Below are 21,198 nucleotides of genomic sequence, written 5' to 3'. Positions count from 1 at the left end.
TCATCACTCCCTGCTCTACTGGAACTTGAGTATATTCTTCTCACGATCTCGTACACTTCACATATCCGACTACACACATAACATTCACAGGTCTCTTACATTTTCTAGTAGGTCTTTCATAATTTTCTCTAGGGGAGCCTATTCTACACTGTAACTCAATTAAAATCAACTAAATTTAGATTTCCTTTTGTCTGCAAGGATTCTGCCTACCAAAACTGTATGGTGCCACTGGGCATCTTGTGCAAACATAAGCGACCTTGTTTAGATCACTGTGTTCCTGGAGTCTTGGAAAATGTGTTGTTAATCCTATGGAATATTTATCAACTGTGTTTATTTCAGCCTATAGCCTGGAGAGCTAGGAGCTGATAGTTTCTAGGCCAAGAGGGTCTCACTTTTTTTCTCTTCTAATATAAAACATTAAAATTTAACATTTACCTACTAAGTATACTACTTACTACTAAGAGGCAGTACACCTACTGCCTCTAGGTCAGTGCTTGTTCCTTGTGTCAGTATTTATAGTTTAGACAGATCATCCTTTAGCCAGTCAGCTTCCATGTTGGGCTCCTGGTGAAAAATAGAGGATAAATGCAGGAGGTATTTTTTTTCTCACAGAGTCGAATGTCTCCTTCTGGAAAATCTTTCTTCATGTCTTCATAGTACGCTTTTGGACACCAGCCATCTGTAGTATCATAGTAAAATGTGAGCTTAGGTACCTGTTCTTTTATGGTTTCATTGTCTCTCTTCACTGCCTCCATCATTTCTTGGCTCCCAAGGTAGGCAGCACTAATGAGGCAGAATGGTTCCAATGCATTCAGAAAGGAAAATTCACTCTGTACATTAATCATTCGAAGGAGCATTCTGATCATCGAGGACTTGATTTTCTCAGGCCACGATTTCAGTAGTAAGTAGCCAGGAACATAGAGAACATATCAAAGCCAGCACAAAAGTGGATTGGCGAGCTTGCTGTTGGATGACTCAGTCATTCGCTCAATTGCTGGAAAGAGCAGAAAGCAGCGAATTATTGGGAGCTCAGGGCCATGCTTCAGAATCTGAAGGGAAAAATAGCAGCCTACAGAATGACCAATGACCACGAGTTTCATTTCCTTTGGCACATCAGTTCTCAGGAAAGCTAGTTTGTATTCTCCTTGACCACAGAGTCCATAGATGTCCTTAATTTCTCGAGCATTCGGATCGTGCAAAAGTCGTCAGAATCTTCTTGTCTTTGGGGGCCACGGCATGCCCAGCATGACTGATAACCCAAACTGGAAAGCGTCTTTTTGTTGAAGAGTACAAAGCCTTTGCAAATGGCACATAAATGGCAGAAAACCCTGTGTTACCAGTAATAAAGAAAATAAGCAGCTTAGGTCTGTTGGCACTTTGAGTATTAACGCGGTCAGTCCAGGGCCCACATTTTAGAACCTGTGTTTCAGCTCCACAACATGAAATGAATTCCTCAAGCACAGGAGTTTCTTCCTTGATTTCTGAGTCCCTTTCTGTCTGCCTAGAAGGCAGCGGGCTGTATCGTGACCATCTTGGTTAGGAAGGGGATTTTTGTTAATCCATTCTGCTCCCTCCAGTGTCTGCAGGGCTGCTGGTTTTCACAGTTGCTGCTAGCCAGGGTATTCTTTTTCCAGACTACTGTACAGTAGGGAGTAAGGCGTGGGCACAGGGCCTGTTATAACATTTCAAACCTCACTTATCTTACTTTTTTATTGAATAATGTTTTCTCAGGTATTTTTCACGCATTTGATTAATTTCTAGAGTTCTAAAAAGTTGATTTTGCCAATCATTATCATTGCTTTTATGGAGGAGCAGCTTTTCAGAGGTCTTGCTCTGCCATTCCTGAAATGCTTCTTATCCAAATGTATTTTCAGTCTACATGTCTAATTTTCACCTCAATATTCTTAGTACTCAGGTTCTGAAGTAAATAAATATCTAAAGTGGAAGAAATCCAAACTGAAGATATCCACTATCCTGGCTTACTAAATTCAAGGGTGAATTTACTGTGGTTGTGAGTCTAACAGGAGTCCGTACTTTTTTTTCATTCTGGAAAAAAATATATATCACATAATGTGAAAACAAAGTGAACAGCATGTTCTTTAGTTTGAATTTTACTATAAATTGCTTTCTAGATCTGGAACTTGTTCAGAACATTTTTTAACAGATTAAATTTTGCCTTCTTTAATAAAAGAATAATGTCCTCTATGGTGAACAAGCGTTGTAGCAAAATTCTGTATTTATACTGATGCTCAACATTGTGTATTATATATTTTCTTGGTATAACTATCAAATTACAGAACTTCCAGATGCTCCTGCTTACAAACAAGCCTGCATCTAAACATTATCTACTTAACTTACATCCAAAAAAAAAAAAAGAAAGAGCCTGTATATCCCCCGTAAAGAAAATTGTTACAATACCTCATAACTGAGATGTATGTATGTATATCTGCTTGCCACGTTAAAAAATCTTTTGCTTGTGCAAAATTAAGAGAAAAACCCCAACATGGTTCACCATGGAAGATACAAAAATCTACTCTCTGAAATTATGTGATGTTAATTATAAGGTGGGGAATAATATATTGAAGGTATTATTATCACTATTGTTATTTACAAAGCATTTACTTAGTAACTTACAGGTAATAAATGGCTGTTTTACCCACTTCCTATGATTTCATTTTCATTTTCAGTGTTTTATTTACTCCTCTATCTGCCCTGTATCAGCCAGTTACATTCTGTATGTATTCACTGATTCATAACTTCATTTATTTACTTTATACCTATTAGGTATCAGCTGTAAGCTCTTTAAGGGAAGGGACTAGGTCTTATTCATTTTTGTCTGCCTAATTTCTATCACATTGGCTATATAGGAAAATGGATATAAAAATAGAAAAATATAAAACAGTGCAATATTTTAGTATTACATACTTATTTTTGAGATTACAAATTGGTTGTTCCATATGAAATTGTTAATATTTGATTATTTATTTATTTATTTTTGGCTGCATTGGGTCCTCGTTGCTGCACGCAGGCTTTCTGTAGCTGTGGTGAGCGGGGGCTACTCCTCGTTTCGGGGCGCAGGCATCCCATTGCGGTGGCTTCTCCTGCTGCAGAGCACGGGCTCCAGGCATGCGGGCCTCAGTAGCTGTGGCACGCGGGCTCGCTGGCTCTAGAGCGCAGGCGCAGTAGTTGTGGCACATGGGCCTAGCTGCTCTGTGGCATGTGGGATCCTCCTGGACCAGGGATCGAACCCTTGTCCCTGCATTGGCGGGTGGATTCTCAACCACTGTGCCACCAGGGAAGTCCCAATATTTGATCATTTTTGACTTTGCAAAATGGAACTTAATGTGATCCCCCTTAATATATACATAGAATAGTTAAAAGATCAGACTCCAATTCATAGAACAGGTGAAATTTGACTTCACTTCAGGATTTAGTTTGGAAGCAGGGAATTTGGTGATTATCACCTTAAAGTATATACACCGCCATGTTCGTTGCATCATTATTCACAGTAGTAAATAATGACATGGAAAAAGCCTATGTGCCCAATAATGGATGAAATGATGAAATGTGATACACACATACACACTGGAATATATTTCAGCCACAAGAAGGAAGAAAATCAGCCTTTTGCAACACAGGGATAAAGCTTGAGGGCATTGTTCTAACTGAAAGAAGTCAGACAGACAAAAACAAATACTGTATGATCTCATCCTTATGTGGAATCTGAAAAAGCTGAACTCATAAAAAACTCATAAATAGTGCTTGCCAGGAGTCTGGGATAGGGGAAGTGGGGAGATGTTGATCAAAGAGTATAAACTTCCAGTTATAAATTGAATAAGTCCTGGGGATCTAGTTTAAAGCATGGTGAATATCGTTAATGGTACTGTATTGTTTACTTAAAACTTGCTAAGAGAGTAAATCTCAAAAGTTTGCACTATACTACAAAGAAAGGTAATTATGTGCGATGATGGAGGTGTTAACTAACCCTATTGTAGTAATCATTTCACAGTATATATGTGAATCAAATTGTCATGTTGTGCACCTTACACAATATTTCAATTATATCTCAATACGCTGGAAAATATGTCAAAAATAATAATTACTGTTTAATCTTAAGTACAGTTGTATACTTTTTCCCCTTGAATTTACTTATGATAGATAAAATTTGTTCATTTTTAGACAGATAACATTGTCATACCACATATATCAGTTAAGATGATTTCCACTGGAAGAAATTGGAAGCCGGATTAAACTGGCCTAATGAACGAGGACATTGTAAGCTTGCAACTAGGAACCCAGAGGAGTATGTGTCCCAGGATCAGCTGAGTTAGAAGGTTCCATTTTATTGTGATTCCCTCATTTATATTCTTTAGTTTGTTGACTTCATGTCTTATACCCTGATGTACAAAAAAAAAAACCAGTGGAAGCCATCTTTTATATTTGCTTTTCCTTGAGTGTGATTCCTTCTCAAAAACCCCAGACTCTTTATATATCTATTCCTATGGCTGGGACATCTGCTGGTGGTGCAGTGGTTAAGAACCCACCTGCCTCATTTCTGAACTCAAAGGATATCTCCATACGTCAGACAGTAAGTGGATCTGAATAGTACAAGGGGCGCAATGTAGCAAATGCTGGTGCCACATCTACATCCTATCAGTGAGTTCCAGACCATTTCCAACTGACAGCACTTGCGTTTCTTTGCCTAAAGAACCCATCTATGCTAAGGGATTAAGATTATGCTTAGACCCTTCAGACTACTCCAGGAAACACTGGTTTATGCCATTGCATGAGAGATATAATGATACTGACTATTAAAATGAATGTGCATTTGGGTATTTTCTATTCCGTGCAATGAAAGAAGAAATGCTATGAAAGAAGAAAATGACAGGCTCATTTCAGCTAACTGCCAACTCATGATACACAGTGAAATGTAGAAAGAGTCTATGGGAGGATTAAAGAGACTCTCATCTCCTATGGCTGTGGGGAAAATTTTGCTAAAAATCATTCCCAAAACCTGAATGGGAAAACATTGTAATGATTAGGTAAATGCTTACCTAATGTACAAAGCTGGATACGACATCTGGTGAAGTTGCGCCGCTATATTTTAAGATAAAATATATAATTTGAACCAACGGCCATTTTGTGGCACTATATCCCTGACAGGTAGAATACACTGCTTTGAGAACTACCGCATGGAAATAAGACTTGCTTCTCCCATTGTCATTTCCATGACCCGTTTCGGAATTGGTGTTTCTATGTGCACAACTTCAAGCACCATTGGAATAAAGAAACTAAAGTGTGGGGAGTGGTGGCTTGGGGGAAAAGGGGGAGGGGAAGTATGCTTCTATCAGGGAACACAAGTAAGGGTCCACTAATCCTGACCCTTAGTCAGGATTATGGCTGCTGCTTTGTCATTTTGGATTCCTCTTGACAGTAGATACGCAGGCAGGAAAAAGGAGTTTATTAAGTCTTTAGTGTCTACATTCATTAATATTGTCTTGAACGCCAGCATGAAGATTCTGGAACAGGGTAGATTATAATTACTTATATACACTATTAACTGTTTAGGGCTCACTTTGCCCTTATTCTTATCCCTGGGATGATGTGAGAGGAACCAGATATAATCCTGCATGTAACAGGATCTACTGTAGGCAAGTATCGCAGAAAATAACTTTGGCATTTGTAGAAAAGAAGGAACCAGCTGTCCTTCCTCTCCTTCTAAGAGTCTCTTTGGGAATATAATGGGAAGGATCCTGGGTCCTCACACTTTGGAATCTGAATAAATATTTCTAGGGAAAGACAAGACTTGTGTATACAGCTTTACAACTCAAAGGATATCTCCATATGTCAGACAGTAAGTGGATCTGCATAGTACAAGGGGTGCAACGTAGCAAATGCTGGTGCCACATCTACATCCTATCAGTGAGTTCCAGACCATTTCCAACTGACAGCACTTGCGCTTCTTGGCCTAAAACTTTGTTTGTCTTTACTGAAGAATTGGAAGTTACTTTGCAAAGGTAACAGATTTGAATACCAGGATATGCACTCCTTGAGAGCATATCTATGTCATGATTGAAGAAATCCGAATAAAAAACCCAGCTCTTGCTCCTGCTGAGAGAGGCATGTTTTTACAACATTTCTCAAAGTTTTTCTGTGGAATTACATTTTTAAAAAGTGTAGTTAATCTCAACTGATAGCATTACCAGAGTGACCTCTAGGTGCCTTATTCCACAGGGATCTGTGGTGGTGGCTAATAGATCATGTTCTTTTTTGACAGTACGGCTGCTGCATAGGATGTGGACATATGTAACTTAAAAAATATATATAGCTGACAAGCAGAAGGATGATGTTGGATCCCCGAATGGGAATTGTTATAACTCACCTGATTTTTCAGACCTAAGTTCAAACCCTGAGCATTTGGATTGAAGTGGAGGCTAGATCTCTTTGGCAAAGGACATTGTAATGTCCCTTATTGTAAACTCTCCCCTAAAGAACTCTGCTGCCATTTAGTAGAGTAACTGTATACTTAGAAAAAGAATATACAGAATTCTTTCATGTGCTATTAGATATTAACCATTAACTGACTCTGATATTGGAAGAACAGAAATGTCATCATTATTTCTTGGTTTCCAAGAGTGCATATTGGGAATGATAAACTAAACGAATGCCAGATTGGCTACTATGGAGTATACTGTAGCTACTAAGAGTCTGTGTCAAGAAGGACAAACAAAAGCCCCAGAAACTGCCCCTATTTCAGGCCTAAATTGTAAATCAGAAGGAATACCGGCTCCTAGGATAATTTGCAGTGAATAATGTCATCCTCAAAGAATGAAGATGCAGTGATTACCAGCATATCCCAGTTTAATTCACCTGTACATTCCTGAGGGGAGAAGCAAATGAGCTGTGGAAAATGACCGAATAGGAAGTGGGGCCCCAATCTTAGCTGCTGTGCTGGATGTGGTGCTTTTACTGGAACTGATCAACATAGCCTAAAATTCTTGGATTGTGACTACTGATATGAGGAATAATTTATTTTAATCGACTTCAGAAATGAGGATCAAAAGTATTCACATTCACCTGGGAGGAAGACCAGTACACATTAACTTCTTGCCCCAAGATCATGTTAATTCTTCTCGGTCTCACTGTAGTCCACAGGGACTTTGCTTTTCTTCCCTAATGCTGGCTTACTGTTTTGGTGAGTCATCTGAACATAATCTTGTTAACAAGGGGAAGGAAGTACTTTGGATTTTGTAGTGTAACACATATGTGCAAAGAATGGGAGATAAATACTCTAAAGATTCAGAGTCCTGTCTCAAAAGTGAATCAATAGTCTGGGGCATTTGGGGACAGCTCTCTAAAGTATAAGAAAATTTATTGCACTTTTTATTCTTGCCACGTATAAAGATGACTGAACTATGAGGTTTTCTCTCAGTTTCCGAGGCAGCATATCAATGTACTTGAAAATACTGCTACTGCTGATGTATACGGTGTGATTCAGAATACTGTTAGTTTTTAACAGGGGCCCAGGGCAAGAGAGTACCTTCAGTCAGTTGCAATCCATGTTTTACTGCTACTGGGCAACATGTGCTGCTAGTACCTCATCTTGAGCACACATTGTAGTTTACTACATTCTGCCCCAGCGCCTAAGCTAATGCTGTGGGAACTCCACCTCTATGTAAGCAGAGTCCAAATGTAGAGAGTGGTTAAGGTGCCAGGAGCATTCCTTACCAAGTGGGTGTTAAGGGCTGGTTTATAAATGCTCTGGACTTCCATCTTTAAGACACAAAATTTTTACATATAGTTTGTAAAATATTGGTAAGCTTCACGGGAGTTTGCAGCAAAATACAACATCTATTGTTGTAAAACAATCTCAGCCTCAGTTATACATCCTTATCTTTGGCTTTGCTCCTTCCTCTCTCACTCTCTCAGTTCCCTCACTTGCAAGTCTTGAGATAACCAACCAAATAAACCACAAGAGAACCAAGAAGAATTGTCTCCAAACATGGACTTACTGATTTTTAAAAATTGTTTATTTGTTTGCTATTTTATTAACTTATAATTTTCATCTTTCTACTTTCTTTAGGTGTAATTGCTTTTATTTTTCTAACTTATAAGCTGGTTAGTGAGCTCATTAAATTCTAGGCTTCCTTCTTCCTAATATATGCACTAAAGGCTATTGATTTCCCTCTAATCACAAATACACAACATATTGATGGTTGAATTTCCATTATTACAGGGCTAAAATGTTTTCTAATCTAATTTCCATTATGATTTACAGAAAGAAAACTTAATTACCAAACACTCAGGTATTTCCTAATTATTTTTGTTGTTGTTGATTTCTAGCTTAATTTCACCATGGTCGTGTTATACATTTCATATAATTTCATTCCTTGGAAACTTTTTGAGATATGATTGAGAGGCTAATTTGAGATCTATTTGGGTAAGTGCTTCATAGGCATGTGAAAATAATATTTATCTGTTACTATTAATTACAGTGTTCTTTGTATGTCGGTTAGATCAGGATTATTCATCTTGAGCAAACTTCTATACTTTTTTTGGTCTGCTTATGGTTATTTTGTCAATCACTGAAAGAAATTTGCTAAATCTTCCACTCTGATTATAAATCTGTTAATTTCTCCTTTTAGTTATGTCAACATTTGTTTTATATATTTTGAAGCCATTTAATTTGGGTGCATACTAACCAGAATTGTTATCATTTCCTGGTGTATTAATTTGTTTATTATACTGAAATGTCCCTCTTCTTTTCTAGCAATGTTGTTTGCCTTAATACCTACTTTTCTGAATATTAATATAGAAAAGCCAGATTTTTAAATTGAAATATAGTTAATATACAGTGTTATGTTAATTTCATGTATCTTACATAGTGATTTGAAATTTGCATACATTATGAAATGATCACCACAATAAGTCTAGTAACCATGTGCCCCTATACAAAGTTATTACAATATTATGGATGATAATCTTTATGGTGTGTATTATATCTCTGTGACTTATTTATTTTATAACTGCAGGCTTGTAACTCTTAATCCCCTTTACCTATTTCACTCTGACCTACCCTACTTTGCTCTGTCAACCCCATTTGTTCTCTGTATCTGTGAGTCCATTTTTGTTATTTTGATCATTTGTTTTTGGTTTTTTTTTTGGATTACACATATAAGTGAGACCATATGGTATTTGTATTTCTTTGTTTTACTTATTTCACTTAGCATAATACCCTCTAGATTCATCCATGTTATCACAAATGGCAAGATTTCATTCTGTGTTATGGCTGAGTAATATTCTATTGTGTATATACCCCATCTTCTTTATCTGTCCCTCTATTGATGGACACTTTGGTTGCTTCCATATCTTGGCTATTGTAAATAATGATGCAATGAATATTGGTGTGCATGTATCTTTTCAAATTAGTGTTTTCATTTCTTTGGATATATACCCAGGAGTGGAATTGCTGGATCATATGGTAGTTCTAAGTTTTTTGAGGAATCTCCATATTGTTTTCCACAGTGTGTGCACCAATTAACATTCTCACCAGTGGTGTATGAGGATTCCCTTTTCTTTACATTGTCAACATTTTTTACTTGTGTTCTTTTTGATGATAGCCATTTGACAGGCGTAAGGTGATATCTCATTGTGGTTTTGATTTGCATTTACCTGATGATTAGTGATGATGAACATCTTTTCATGTGTCTGTTGGCCGTCTGAATGTCTTCTTTGGAAAAATGTCTATTCAGGTTCTCTTCCCATTTCCTAATTAAGTTGTTTGTTTTTTGATGTTGAGTTCTATGAGTTCTTTGGGTATTGACCAGTTATCTGATATATTTTTTGCAAATATCTTCTCCCGTTCAGTAGGCTGCGTTTTTGTTTTAGTGATAGTTTCTATTGCTGTAAAGAAGCTTTTTAGTTTGATGTAGTCTCATTTGTTTATTTTTGCTTTTGTTTCCCTTGCCTGTGAAGACAGATCCAAAAAAATATTGCTAAGACTGATGTCAAAGAGAATACTGCCTATGCTTTCTTCTAGGAGTTTTATGGTTTCAGTTTTTACATATAAACCTTTAATTCATCTTGTGTTTATTTTTATATATTTTGTGAGAAAGTAGTCCAGTTTGATTCTATGCATGTAGCTGTCCAGTTTTCCCAACACCATTTATTGAAGAGGCTGTCTTTTCCCTACTGTATATTTTTGTCTCCTTTGTCATAGATTAATTAACCATATTAATGTGGGATTCTTTCTGGGCTCTCTATTCTTTTCCATTGATCCATGTGTCTGTTTTTTGTGCCAGTCTGTTTTTGATTATTGTATCTTTGTAGTATAGTTTGAAATCAGGGAGCATGATACCTCCAGCTTTGCTCTTCTTTCTCAATATTGCTTTGGTTATTGGGGCCTTCTGTGTTTCCATACAGATTTTAGAATTCTTTGTTCTAGAATGCCATTGGTATTTTGATAGAGATTGCACTGAATCCGTAGATTGCCTTGGGTAGTATGGTTATTTTAACAATATTAACTCTTCCAATCCATGAGAACAGTGTATCTTTCCATTTGTTTGTGTTATCTTCAATTTCTTTCATCAATGTCTTAAAGTTTTCAGAATACAAGTCTTTTACTTCTTTGTTTAGATTTATTCCTAGATATTTTATTCTGTCTGATGCGACCATAAATGGGATTGTTTTCTCAATTTTTCATTCTGATAGTTTGTTATTAGTGTATACAAATGCAACAGATTTCTGTATTTGATTTTGTATCCTGTGACTTTACTGAATGAGTTTATTAGTTTTAACACTTGTTTATTAGAGTCGTTAGGGCTTCTGTTTATACTATTGTGTCATCTGCATATAATGACAGTTTTAATACTTGCTTTTTTATCTGGCTGCATTTTATTCCTTCTTCTTGCCTAATTACTGTGAATGGGACTTCTAATACTAGGTTGAATAAAAGTGGCTAGAGTGGATATCCATGTCTTCTTCAGGACCGTAGAGGAAAAGTTTTCAAATTTTTGCTATTAAGTATGGTGTTAGGTGTGGGTGTGTCATGTTTGACCTTTATGACACTGAGGTACATTTCCTCTATACCCAGTGTACAGTGTAAATGTACACTGAGGTACATTTCTTATTTCTTGAGAAATTTTTTATCATAAATGGATGTTGAATTTTGTCAAATGCTTTTCTCCTTGTCCTTTGAGATGATCATGTAATTTTTATCCTTCATTTTGTTAATATGGTGTATCATGTTGATTGATATATGGATATTAAACCATCCTTACATCCCTAGGGTAAACCCCACTTGATCATGGTGTGTGATCCTATTTTTTTTTTTTTTTAATTATTTCTTTCTTTATTTTTGGCTGTGTTGGGTCTTCGTTTCTGTGCGAGGGCTTTCTCTAGTTGCGGTAAGCAGGGGCCACTCTTCATCGCAGTGCGCGGGCCTCTCACTATCGTGGCCTCTCTTGTTGGGAGCACAGGCTCCAGACACACAAGCTCAGTAGTTGTGACTCAGGGGCCTAGTTGCTCCGTGGCATGTGGAATCTTCCCAGACCAGGGCTTGAACCCGTGTCCCCTGCATTAGCAGGCAGATTCTCAACCACTGCGCCACCAGGGAAGCCCGGTGTGTGATCCTTTTAATGTATTGTTGAATTTGGTTTGTTGAGAATTTTTGCATCTATGTTCATCAGTGATTTGGCCTGTAATTTTCTTATCTTTTTCTTTTCTTTCTTGTTTTTTTTTTTTTCTTGTGTGTGTATGTTTTTGTTTGGTTTTGATATCAGGGTAATGCTGGCCTCAGAGAATGAGTTTGAAAGTGTTCCTTCCTCTGCAGTTTTTTGAATACTTTGAGAAGAATAAGTGTTAACTGTTTCTAAAATGTTTTGTAGAAACATTACCTGTGAAGCTGACTGGTCTTGGACATTTTTCTGTTGGGAGCTTTTTGATTACTGATTTAATTTCATTACCGGTAATTGGTCTGTTCATACTGTGTATTTCTTCCTGATTCAGTCTTAGGAAATGTACATTTCTAGGAATTTATCCATTTCTTCTAGGTTGTCCATTTTATGGTAGTATAATTGTTCTTAGTAATCTCTTAAGATCATTTCTATTTCTGTGGTCCTGTTTGTAACTTCTCTTTCTTTTCTGGTTTTATTTATTTGGGCCCTCTCTCTTTTTTTCTTGATCAGTCTGGATAAAGGTTTATCAATTTTATCTTTTCAAAATACCAGGTCTTAGTTTCATTGATCTTTTCTTTTTTTTTTTTTAGTCTCTATTTTATTTATTTCTGCTCTGATTTTTCTTATTTCTTTCCTTCTACTAGCTTTGGTTTTGTTTGTTTTCCCTTTTTAGTTCCTGTAGGTGTAAAATTAGCCTGTTTATTTGAGATTTTTCTTGTCTCTTGAGGTAGGCTTGGATTGCTGTATTTCCCTCTTAGAATTGTTTTTGCTGCATGCTGTAGATTTGGATCATCGTGTTTCCATTTACATTGTCTCAAGGCATTTTTTGATTTTCTCTTTGATTTCTCCAGTGACCTATTGTTTGGTTAGTAGCATGTTGTTTAGACTTCAGTTGTTTGTGGTTTTTGCATTTTTTTTTCCTGTAGTTTATTTGTAGTCTCATATCATTGTGATCAGAAGAGATTCTTGTTATGATTTCAGCCTTCTTATATTTATTGGGATTTGTTTTGTGGCCAAACATGTGATAAGTCTATCTTAGAGAATATTCCATATGCACTTGAAAAGAATGTGTATTCTTCTTTTGGATGAAATGTTCTGTATATACTTATCAAATACATCTCATCTAACATGTCATTTAAGGCTAGTGTTTCCTTATTTATTTTCTGTCTGAATGATCTGTCCATTGATATAAGTGGGGTTTTAAAGTCCCCTACTATTATTGTATTACTGTCAATTTCTCCCTTTATGTTTACTAATATTTGCTTTATGTACTTACATGCTCCTGGGTTGGGTTTTTATATATTTATAATTGTTATATCTTCTTGGATTGATCTCTTTATCATTATGTAATGTCCTTCTTTGTCTCTTGTTAACCGTCTTTGTTTTAAAGACTATTGTGTCTTATCTACCTGTGTGGCTCTTCATGGCCCAGGGCAGCTTGGAGTGGAATGATTTATTTTGGATAAATAAAATGATTAAGCATTTCTTTTCTTTCTCCACTAGTTTGTTTTATAAATCATTTTAATATTATTTTATTAGATGCCTTAAATATTACTACATGCATTCTTGATTTATTAGTACTTCCAAATATACTTAGCATTTAGATTTTTCAAGACTCTCTATAAATTATAGGACCATGAAACACTAACCCCATTTAAATCTCTCCCATCTGTTGTATGATTATCATACTTTTTAATTTTGCACATATTTTATGATCCCTAGACTTTAATAATTGTTTTACACAGTTGTTTTATTTTTATCTTTTCATATTTCTCCTTTTCATTGTTCTTCATTGCTTCCGACATTTCTGTGTTTTCTGTATGTGGCAATTTTCTTTCTCTCTGAGGAATATCCTTTAGTATTATTTTTAATCCAGATCTACAGGTGTCATATCATCTCATCTTTTTTAAGAAAAAAATCTAGTAATGTCTTTATTTCACATTACTTTTGAAGTTAACTAGTATATATTTTTAGGCTGTGTTGGAATAATACAGAGATGTTAACTATAAACTCTGGAAAGAATTTTTTTCTTTAAGTATTTGAAAGTAGTACTGGAGAGTTGCAAAAATTTTGAAAAAACACTGAAGAGCCAATCATTAAAAGGCAAAAGCTGAATGAGATTTAATGTTTATATATTAATTTTATATTTATATTTCATTCATATAGCTTGAGACAAACCCTACTTCTTGGGGAGCAAAACAGCTGAATCTGAACTATAAAATTTTTGCCTTTTTGTCTTGAGGAATTAGAAGATAGAATTTGGGCCATCCAGAACAGTAGCAATGTTAGGGAACATACCCCTTAAATAGAGAAGCCCCCCAAAATGTGTGTGAATTACAGGCAGGTTTTTGGATGGCCCCAGAATTCCAAGATTCTAAGGAGCTCAAAGTAAGGGACAGATAGAAGGTTAAGAGAACTGAGCAGAGATGTCAATCTGCTCATATAGGGGAGATATGGTTTGGATATTGTTCCAGCCAAGTCAACTCTTTGCTACAACTCTTAAATTTTTGCTCTTAAAAAGAAGAACAATGAACAACAGTCTCTATGATATGTCATCCATAATGTCCATTAAAATTAAAATTAAATTACTTGAGATGAGTAGAAACAGGAAAATATGACCCAAACTTGAAAGAAAAAGTGATCAGTACAAACCAACCCTGAGATAATCTAGATTTTAGAATAAGTAGACAAGGATTTTAAAGCACTTATTACAAATATGTTCTTGGACTTAACAGAAAATATTCTCATAATTATTATATATATATGTGCAATTTAAGCAGAGACATGAAAACCAAGGAAATAAAGCAAAATGTAGAGTTCAAAAATACAAAACTTAAAAAAATTTTCAATTGATGGAATTAAAATTGCATTGTACACTGCGTAGGAAATAGTGAAGTTGATAATATATCAATAGAAATTGTTCAACCTGAATATCACAGAGAAGAAAGAATTTTAAAAAAGAAAGAAAACATAATATCAGTGACAACTGGGACAGTATCAAGGGATAATTGAAATTTCAGAAGTTGAGAAAAGAAAATAAATTTTTAGAAAATGGAGTAAATAATGACAAAATTTTCCTAAATATGGTAACAAATGTGAACTCACAGATTCAGGAAGCTTGAAAATTCTGAAATAGGGTAAATACAAAGAAAATGATATCTAAGCACATCATAGTCAAACTATTAAAAACCAAAGATAAGAAGAAAATCTTGAAAACAGCATAGAAAAGTGATACGTTATATATAAGGTGAAAATTACAGCTAACTTCCCATCATAAAAAATGGGGTCCAGGTGACAGTGGTAAAGCATTGTTAGAGAATTGAAAGAAGAAAACTGCCAATGCAGAAATCAATATACAGTAAAAATATTTTTCAAAAGTTAAGGTAAAATAAAAGCATCCTTCACCGAATCAAAAGCTAAGAAAAATTTTTGAGTAGAACTGTGCTTCCAAACATGCTAAAGGGAAAATCATCAGACTGGAATGAATAGTAACATAGTGGGGTTGGTAAATGAAGTTATACTGTTGCAAATTTCTATATTTTATTTGATAGAGTATAATGCTAATCTTAAATCAACTGTGATATATTAAAATATAAATGGTAATGACCAGAGCAAACATTTAAAATAATACAAAAAGCTATAACTGAAGAGACAATAATACAGAAAATAAAATATATTACCTAACTAATTTTATTAACACAAAAGTGAGTAGGACAGAAGTACTAGAGGAAAAAGTAAATGGAAGTTATAGAAAAAAAAAAGCAAAATGATAGCATTAAACACAATCATTTAAATAATTATATTGAAAAATAAATGAACTGACACTCTAATAGAATGCATATTTGTCAGACTGGTCAAAATGCAAGATCAAAATATAGTCTGTTTACAAGAGGTGAGCTTTAAATAAAAAGGTATAAATAGATTTAAAATAATTGTATGGAAACAAAATTTTAGGTAAACACTAATCATAAAAAAGAGAATGTCCAAAAAGAACAGAAACAGGAGAATGAACACAGTCCTAGCCCATGACAGTAAATGCATAGTCATGTGCACCCTTTGTGAATATGACCTGCTTCTGTTCCTCCTTTTTTTTTTTTAATAAATTTATTTATTTTTATTTATTTATTTTTGGCTGCGCTGGGTCTTTGTTGCTGCGCGCGGCTTTTCTCTAGTTGCGGCGAGCGGGGTCTACCCTTCCTTGTGGTGTGTGGGCTTCTCACCGCAGTGGCTTCTCTTGTTGCGGAGCACGGGCTCTAGGCGCGCGGGCTTCAGTGGTTGCAGCACGTGGGCTCAATAGTTGTGGCTCGTGGGCTCTAGAGCGCAGGCTCAGTAGTTGTGGCTCATGGGCTTAGTTGCTCTGCGGCATGTGGGGTCTTCCCGGACCAGGGCTCGAACCCGTGTCCCCTGCATTGGCAGGCAGATTCTTAACCACCGCGCCACCAGGGAAGCCCTGTTCCTCCTTTCTTAAGTCAGTTTGGGTGGGGGTGGGCAGTGGCATTTGCCAAATCAATTGCTGCCTGTGCTCTGAGGTCAGGGGTTTACCGCTGGCTGGGTTCCATGTTTGGGTGGCCTGCTGGCTGGGCTCTGCAGTCAGGAGGGGTGGTTGGGTGGCCTCCCTGATCAGGCTGGGCCACTGGCTGCACTCCTTGATCAGGTGGAAGCACTAGCTGGGCTGTGCAGTCACCTGTGGTCAGGCAAGGTAGCAGGCTACGTTCTCTTAAGGGGTGGTGACACTTGAACTCCACTATGGGTCAGGGCTGTGAGCTGGGCTCTGCAGCTGTTGCTGGTGAGGTGGGGGTCTCAGGTTGTGCTCCCCGACCAGATGGTGCCACTGGCTGAGCACTGTGTCCTGGCAGGGCCATAGGCAGGGCTTTATAGTAAAATAAGCCCTCAGGCAGTGCTCTGTGATCGGACAGCGCTGCAGACTGTGCCCCAGAGTTAAACGGGGCTGCAGGATGGGCTTCGTGGCCAGGTAGACATCTGGCTGTGCTCTGCTGTTTGGCAAGATCATTGGCTAGGCTCTTTGGTTGGGAGGTGCCTCCAAGTGTATCCTGCAGTTGCATGTGCTAGAGACTGTGCTCTGAGGTCAGGAGGGGTCATTGTCTCCGCTTCCTAGTCACGTGGGGCTGTGGGTAATGCTCCGTGATCGAGCGGGTCCCTGGCTGGGCCCCCCCTCTCGGCCAGGCCATGGGTTGTATTCAGCAGTCTAGCAACGCTATAGGCTGGGCTCTGCCGTAAGCTGGGCTTTGTGGCTGGGCAGTTACCGTAGTCTGGGTTATTTGGTTGTCAAGGTCACTGTTTAGACTCTCTGGCTATCTGGGGCCAGAGGCTATACTTAGCAGTTGTGCAGTACTGCTGGCCTGGCTCCCTGCCCAAGGGCGGCTGTAGAGTAGACTCTGTGGCTGCCTGGATCCTCTGGTCAGGTTTCCTTGTTGGGTGGGACTGGAGGCTATACTCAGCAGCTGGGCAGTGCTTCAGATTTGCTCCCCTGCCTAGGTGGGAAGTAAAATGGGCTCCAGATCCAGCGAGGTTCGCGCTGGGCTCCTGAATCAGGCAGAACTGTCAACTGAGGGCGAGCACTGGCTCTGCTCTACCGATGGGCGGAGCTGCTTGCTGGGATCTCTGCTAAAGCGCCACGGCAGGGAGGAACGCAGTCTGAGATCTGAGCACTGTTTGCTGTAAGCCCCACTCCCTTCTCCATCTCTTTCCGTTCTCCAGAGGTCAAGCCCTGCAGGGTCCCCTAGTGATCCCTGTGAGATAAGATCTGAGTGGGCCTCCAGGGAAGCACACTGCAATGCTGGGGGAGAAGAAACTCAACCTTGGGCTTACTTTTTCCCACTTTAGAAACGGTAGGCCCGGAGGGGCCGCCTTAGTGTGGTGCTATGGAAGCCTGGGACAGAGATAGGAAACTGCAGTGTGTAGCCACTTCTCTTACCCTTCTAATGTTGTCCTTCTCCACCTCTGTGGTCCAGGGGAGTGCTTCAGCCTCATCCCTGGGTACTGGGATGTTCTCAACAGTGTCTTGTCTATAGATAGTCACTAGTTGGTCTTCTTACGAGGGGAATTGAAGTCAGGAACAATCTATGTCACATCCTGATGATATTACCCAGAAACATTATTTTCAGAAAATAATGTTTCAAAAAACTGTATTTTCAAATATAGTTTTCAAACTATAGTTTCAAAAAACTATATTGCCATGAAATAAATGAAATTGCCATTTCATGTGGAAATGAAAACTGTAGTCACTATCTGTTGGAGGCAAAGAGCTTAATTTGTTATAACATCCTGAGCAGCAAGTTTAGATTATTATCCTATATTGAACATTAGATAACTCTGTGTCAAGTAATGTGTTGGTTAGTTAGTTAGAATATTCATTCTGACCCCTCTACTGTTTCTTCTCAGAGACAGATCTTCATTTTTTAATTTAATATATAAAACTGTACTAATTATGATTGAAATTTGGGAATTTATGAATGTGACCGACCCCATTCAGTCTGTCATATAAGGACATTGAGATAATCATGCAAAATTAAGTTAGTATGTATGTCTTTGAAACTTGTTTCTATTTATTCTTTACGTAGTTTAAGTTAGTCATGAGATTAGCTACCTCTCTGAATTGGCTTTCTTTTTAAGATGCATGCCACACATGTCAATATGTCTAAATGGTCCTTTTTCCAATTTTCCTGATTTTTGATTCATGTGTAAAATTGTGAATCAGATTGAATCGCCGAAATGAATCCTCACACTCCCCCAAACTTCCTGTGTGTTTGCACCCTGTCTGTTTGAACACTTATATTTAGAATTCTCAAGCATGCCCAGGGAGTAAGAAATATACAACAGAAACATCTGTTCCTCTTGGCAAAACTATTTCGTGCGTTTTTACTTTTGGAGGGTCAAGAAAAATACCTAGGGATTGTTTTCATATCTGATTGTTTTCATATCTTTGTAATCTTAGCCTTATTGCAATGATTTAAACACACCCACACACACGAGACGGAAAAATGTACACAATGGTGAGATCATTAGAAACAATTGTTTTCCTTTTTTCGATATGTGATTTTTTTTCCTTAGCAGTTTTACCAGCTTATTAAGAGAAAAGAAACCACCCTTTACCTACCCAGTTCACGTTTCTGCTGTCTCATCCCCATTCACACTCAGGCCACCTTTAGATTTTACAAGCATGAAATACATATTTTAAAAATAAAAGCAAATATTCTTTGATGTCAGCTTATGTGATTGCTCCCCAGTTACCTAAGGTCAAAACTGTAAAACTTACTTATATATTTTGGCAGGGCTGGAAGCTGAATTCACTTTTTTAGAAATATAATAAAGGTTGCAGCTGAATGTGGTATGGTTTCTGTTAGTTCTTGCTGGGCAAGGCCTCAAGCGGGCATTTCCCATTCTGAGTGGCCTTTGACCGGGTGCCTTAGGGAAAGCGAAAATGATAATTTTAACATGCCTCCTCCCTAAGTCCCTCTTCAAAATTTAAAATCCATCTAAGCCTGTGGGACCAATTAATTTTTTTGAAGGCTAAGGATAGCCCCAAGACAGGATAAAGCCTTTGACAGTATTATTTATTTTATAGTGCATATCTGTAACATATTGTCTTTTGCTTGATAGAAATAAAGTTGTTGCCAACTGTGCTGGGAAGTTATAAAGTTCTTGCTAATGAGAAGTGCCTTTAAAAGACAGGGGGCATGAATATTAAGTTAATTACGGTTTGAACAAGAACCTTGAATTGCTAGATCTAAAACTGCTGGGTATAAGAACTATTAATCCACTATTTATCTAAGATGTATGGTGTTAAGCAACTAGAAGAGGGTGTACCAGAACCAGATTTTACCATCAGAGTGAAATGAATCTGTCATGAAAAACATCTGCTCAAGGAGGAGCACTTTTAGAATATGCCTTACTGTTAATAAAATTGAGATCACTTACGTAAATAGCTAATTTAATACTTGCAACCTTGTAAGCACTCTGTAAAAAGTAATGATTTTTATTGGTTTAATGGCTACAGTTCTCAGGCCATAAGGATTATGATTTTTTTTCTATGATTAAATTTAATTTTAATTTTCAGCCTCCATTCTACCAGGTACCAAATAATAAATGTAGCAAGGTAGTCTTTACATCAGTTCATCGGGTTGTTTCTTTTGGGGACTTTATTAAGGGCAATTCCTATGCTTGGGAGGTAAGGTATGTCTAACAGGAGTCATGGTCATGTATTTATGATGGTTTCTACCGTTATTTCCTCACTCACTTCTGCTCATTGGTGGTAGGTCCACACAGATCATTGCTTCATCTTGCCCTAGTAGCTTTCCAGGTCTACCAGATTGAGACGCCGCATTAGTCTGCTTACGGAAGCAGAGGAAAACATTTTGTGGCTCCCTGATACATACAGGTTCAAACAGGGATTCTATTAAGGTGTCTCAGAGCTGACTGACGCGAGAGCCCATGCAGATATTTCTGATGCTCTCACACCAGGCTGGGATCAGAACTCTGGTTCTTGATTTTTCCTAGCCCTGAACTGAAAAAGGCGGTTCAGGCTGCTATCTGCTCTTGAGTTCCCCAAACTAAAATCTATCAATAGCTCCCATACTCACCCCAGGATTCGTCCAGGGGAGACAAGATTGCTTTTAGGGAATCACCAGCATTTAAATTCTTATTTCATTTCTTTCTCTTTAACTTTTCTGGACCAACTTAATCCAGTCTCGGGTGATGGTGGAAGTGAGGTAGCAGAAGGTAATAAAAGACAAGTAGCTCTGAATGTTTGTTTAGTTTTCCAAATCACTATGGCATAATTTTTTAATTTCTATATCTTTTAGGATTTAGGATTTTGAAACTAAAAAGTTTTGGCTTTTGAAATGAAAGGATTTTTCTTTACTTTTTGTTATGACTAAATTAATAAATAAAGGCTCAGGATGAATTGGAAAAGTTAAAAGCCAGATCAACACCTCAAAATATTACCATGCTACATTTGTATCATACTTGATAATGGCTACCATTTATTGGTTGTCAGTCATCTGATAGTCTATGAACCAGTATTTTAAAAAACAATACTCCCAAATTCAAACAAAATTAAAGGTAGACATTTGTGTCTAATTTTGCTGATAAAAATATGTCAAAGATATTACAGAACAAATAAAAATCAAATCGACATCTTTCTAAATTCCAGTGTTGCCTTCTGCCTTTATGTTTTAGATGCTCAAACTAATTGAGAAAACTACATGGGGTTTTCAGCTGGTTAGATGTCTTCCTGTAACCTAGGATGTTATCTACCATGGAAGTTCTTAGGATTTTAAATAATAGGTATAGATGTAAAAAAGTAGTATGTTCTCAATTTAATACATCAAGACCAAAATCAGTTATAGATAGTAAAAAATGTAAATGTTATTATAAAGAGTTTTCTTTCTTGAGAGCAATATATGTTTCATTTTAAAACAAGCCAATGTGTGATCAGGCATATTTGATAAACTCGACCCCTAATAGGGTTTTTAATAGTATTTCAACAAATCTAAGAAAAAGT

At 37.2% G+C, this 21,198-nt stretch overlaps 1 pseudogene; it reads right to left on the bottom strand.

The window, feature by feature from the left end:
- Positions 1–513: 513 nt before the first annotated feature.
- LOC118895887 lies at positions 514–5,080 on the bottom strand (annotated as a pseudogene).
- Between the last annotated feature and the right edge of the window lie 16,118 nt (positions 5,081–21,198).

This window comes from Balaenoptera musculus, chromosome 5 (genome assembly GCF_009873245.2).
Source record: "Balaenoptera musculus isolate JJ_BM4_2016_0621 chromosome 5, mBalMus1.pri.v3, whole genome shotgun sequence".
NCBI lineage: Eukaryota > Metazoa > Chordata > Mammalia > Artiodactyla > Balaenopteridae > Balaenoptera > Balaenoptera musculus.
Note: the sequence above shows the minus strand (reverse complement) of the source record. Positions and strands in the feature narration are given on the sequence as shown.